The sequence below is a fragment of the Zingiber officinale genome, chromosome 3B (genome assembly GCF_018446385.1).
Source record: "Zingiber officinale cultivar Zhangliang chromosome 3B, Zo_v1.1, whole genome shotgun sequence".
NCBI lineage: Eukaryota > Viridiplantae > Streptophyta > Magnoliopsida > Zingiberales > Zingiberaceae > Zingiber > Zingiber officinale.
In genome coordinates this window covers 63,478,597-63,483,457 of record NC_055991.1, presented here as the reverse complement: position 1 = coordinate 63,483,457, position 4,861 = coordinate 63,478,597, and positions in this window count along the sequence as shown.

Here is a 4,861-nt window from a genome sequence, read left to right as displayed (position 1 = left end):
GCTCTACAGTATGAAATCCTTTCGCAAAAACATTTCACCGATCTCCATACCTGAGAGAAACGTTCAACCCCTCCTAAGTTCCTACCTCCTTACCTCACAGATCTCGCACATTCATGAGGAAATGAACTTGCCTTTCTCCGCCTCTTGCCACTGTCGAAAATGCTCGCCCACTCTCGCGCCAGGTGCAGTGGATGGAGACCTCTACGTCCGGTCACAGCGTCCGCCATGAGATCGTCGGCATCTTTGAGTTCGGCGGAGAATTTGGTCGAAGCGGTGGAGCTGAAAGTGAAAGAGGCGAGCGATTATGGGGAGAACAGTGAAGGAATCATGAAAATAGGGTTTTATACCCAGGTTACTAATTTCCAACTTAGGTTAATCAGAACAATCAACTCCTAACTTAATTGGGTATTAGAATAGGTTCGTTCATCTTAATAGTTATATCCCCTTAAAATATATCATACAAATTCATTTTTAATTTTTAAAAAAATTCCTAAAATTTGTAAAAAATTTATAAACTAATCCCTTGGTTAGCGCCTGTGTGAACTTAGACATTTTCGAAAATAAATTCCTTAATTTTTGCTCATGGGTCCTTACACCTAACCTTTTTAACCTTGGACATCTTGTCCTTGGTTAACTTCTTCTTACCTTTAAATGACTTTTCCTTGTCATTTATTGGTTTCTCCTTGCTATAGTCATATGCAACCCTAGCATAAGACTTTCCCTTAACCTTAGAGGGACTAGATCGGTATCCCAAGCCCAATCTATCATTGTTGGATCTTTGACTACCCAACACCATACTTAATTCCTTAGATCCAATATTGAATCTCTTAAGGAATTGTTCTAACTTATCAAGCTTTTCCCTTAAAGCTTTATTCTCCTTCTCTAGGTTCCTAACCCTAGAGTTAATATGCCCACCATGGACATTCCTAGACCTACCCTTCCTAGGCATATGTCTCCCCTTCTTGGGATTAATGCCTTGGTTCTCCTTAGGTCTACCATTTCTAGGTTTACCATGTACGGGTTTCCTAGGGGTTTGATTTATATTAACCCTATTCCTATCATGATATGTAAAACCAAAATTTTGCATGGATAAATAATAAGAATTATTCCTAGCATGCATGGGAGTATAAGAATTTAAATTTGAATTACATTTCAAGTTAGGGTATACCTCCCTTACCCTTGAAGCTCCCCCTAGACTCGAGCTCATCTTCTTCTTCTTCTTCTTCTTCTTCTTCTTCTTCTTCTTCTTCCATTTCTTCAATTTCTCCAACTTCTTGAGCTCTCCCTTCCTTGGACATTTTGTGTGGTAGCGCCCCATTTCACCACACGTGAAGCATCTAATGTGCTTCTTCTCCTTCTTTTTATTGACAACATCATTCCTACAACCCACGTTAGTATCTAAAATAATTTGAGTAGGTTTAGGAGTTACCTTCTTCTTACCCATTGGACACCAACTCTTGTAGTGTCCCTTCTCATTACATCCGAAGCAAATGATGTGGTCTTTTGACTTCACTTCGATGGAGGTGCTTGCTAGGTTGACCACTTCCAAGACCTCTTCTTCATCCTCTTCACTTGTCTTGGATTCTTCTTCAACCTTTGAGGATGTCTCCTCATCCACACTAGTGGATGACATTTCTTCTTCCTTCTCCTCTTCGGATGTTGAGCATGGCTCAACTTCCGGTTGCTCAACCTCCTCTCCTTGAGTAATTGAATCCATCTCCTTGGGCTCTACCTCTTCATGTGTAGGCAAAAGTTCCTCTCCTAGAACTTTCTTCAACTTACTCCACAACTCGTGGGTGTTCTTGTATTCACCTACACGACTTATCACGTTAGAGGGCAAAATTTCAATCAACATTGATATTACCTTTGAATTTAGCTCCGATCGTGTGGTTTTCTCCTCCATCCAATGTCGTGGTCGGAGCTTCTTTCCTTTCTTGTCATTCGGGACTTCGAATGGTTCCTTGATGACCATCATCGTGTCCCAATCCGTGTTGAAGAAGACCTCCATCTTCATCATCCAATATGTGATATCCCATAAGCCTCCTCCTTCGAACTTTGACTGTTCTATCAAGTCGATCATCTTGTGCTTCCTTAGTATTTAGTCCAACAGAGAGCATCCTCACTCTGATACCACTTGTAGGGGGATCGGTGGTTGGCTAGAAGGGGGGTTGGATAGACGGCGCCACCAAATCGTTCGCTTCCTACGTATTCGTTAGTGCGTAAGCAGAAATACAATAACAAATACTAATACGAATATAAATATAAACAAGAAAGAAATGCAAACTACTAACACGTTCGTTTACGTGGTTCGAAGATAACTTGATCCTACTCCACGGCTGTCCGTAAGGTGGACGATCTCTCAATCTGTCAGTGGATTATGTAACGCCCGCCCCTCCTGCTAGTAGGGCGGGGTTACTTTACTAGTTGCGGAAACATACATGCATATTAAAATTTCTTTCTAGAGTAAAACAGCGGAAGTATCATGAAGTCATGCGGAACATTAACATAAATAAACTTAGTTCATGTCAACATAAAAAATAATAACATAAGCAGGTCTTTTTTTTGTCTTAGCCGAGCCACCACCACACACATCTCTTGCCTCTCCTGCAGCTCCCCTAGTTCATCTATTCTTTGCCTTTATCTGCGGTACAAGGAAAGTAAGCTATAAGCACATAGGCTTAGTAAGATCATTTCCTACTCACAAAAATCATATTTCATATCATAATCACATAAGTATATAACAATGGAAACATAATCATCTAACATCATATCGTGGAAACATAGCATCATAACATATCATCTCATAAGAACATCATGTTATATCATATCATAAATCATAAGAGCATCATGTCATATAAATCATAAGGGCATAGCATATCATAAAGAAATATCATGATGTATCATATCATCAATAAAAGAATATCATGTCATATAAATCATAAAAGCATATCATATCATAAAGAAGTATCATGATGTATCATATCATAAAATGGAAGAAAGCATCATGTCATATAAATCATAAGAGCATATCATATCATAAGAAATATCATGCAAGATGTCTTTTAAAACATGTGTCATGTCATGTGCAAGATGTCTTAAAACATATCATATAGTACTTGAACATAATATCATCATGAGGGCCCGGCTTGTACCACATACATACATAAATGTGCGCAATCTCTAGGACAGGGTAGCTAGCCCCGAACCTACTAGGGAATTAGGTCCGTACTACGACCGTCGACCTAGGGGCGTACTAAGGAGCCCATCCCTTTTTACTAGACCCGTTCATAGTCCGTCGGCCTAGGGGCACTTATGGAGCCCACCCTTGGTACAAGTCATACAAAGTAAAATAGCATATCATGGTTCATGTCATAACATAGCATATCATATCTTGTCATATCATGAAGAGTGCTCTTAGTCCCCAAGGGGAAGCAACTCTTAGGCCTTCACTTATCATATCATAAAGAGTGCTCTTAATCCCAACAAAAAGGGAAGCAACTCTTAGGCCTTTGCCTATCATATCATAAAGCATGCATACTTGGGCACATAGCACATCATAAGAGACATTATCATGCATGGATCATAAGCATACATAAATGAGCATATTACTTGTCATATCATAAAGCATGCATACTTGAGCACATAGCACATCATAAGAGACATTATCATGCATGGTTCATAGGTATACATAAATGAACACATCACCTATCATAGAAAAACATAATCATGCATGGAATCATTAAATAACATCTCTTAATCCATAACATAGCATGTGAGGCACATCTTGACTCCTAATCACATCATGGTCGAAAGTTCAAGGAGTATGAACTTAAACTCTAAACAACATACAAGCATAAGAATCTCATGTTAACTTCATATCATATCATAAGGAAAGTCATAAGCATGTTAATCCAATTTTTTTAGCTTTCCTAGGTCTTGATCCTTATCATGGCCGAAAGTTCATGAAGAAGGAAAATAAGCTCTAAACAACATACAAGCATAAATATCAAGCTAACTTCATATCATATCATAAGGAAAGTCATAAGCATGTTAATCCAATTTTTAAGCTTCCCTAGGTCTCTAATTCTTTCATGGCCGAAAGTTCATGAAGGAGGGAATTAAACTCTAACAACATACAAGCATAAGAATCTCATGTTAACTTCATATCATATCATAAGGAAAGTCATAAGCATGTTAATCCAATTTTTAAGCTTTCCTAGGTCTTGATCCTTATCATGGCCGAAAGTTCATGAAGAAGGAACATAAGCTCTAAACAACATACAAGCATAAATATCAAGCTAACTTCATATCATATCATAAGGGGATTCATGAGCATGCTAGGTTTAATTTTAAGCTTCCTTGGGCCCTAAAATTGATCATGGCCGAAAGATCATGAAGAAGGAAATCAAGCTCTAAACAACATACAAGCATAAATATCAAGCTAACTTCATATCATATCATAAGGAAAGTCATAAGCATGTTAATCTAATTTTTAAGCTTTCCTAGGTCTTGATCCTTATCATGGCCGAAAGTTCATGAAGAAGGGAATTAAGCTCTAACAACATACAAGCATAATAATCTCATGTTAACTTCATATCATATCATAAGGGGATTCATGAACATACTAGGTTTAATTTTAAGCTTCCTTGGACCCTAAAATTGACCATGGCCGAAACCCTAATTCCCTAAGGTGGCATGTATTTAGGTTCCAAAAATCATACAAGTGTGAAAAACACTAAGTGCTCTTCATAACATATTAATAAGCAAGTCATGATCATGGTAGACTAAATTTTTTAACCTCTCTTAGTCAATTTCTCTATCATGGCCGAACACTTCATGAGCATAGATTTAGGTTTAAAGC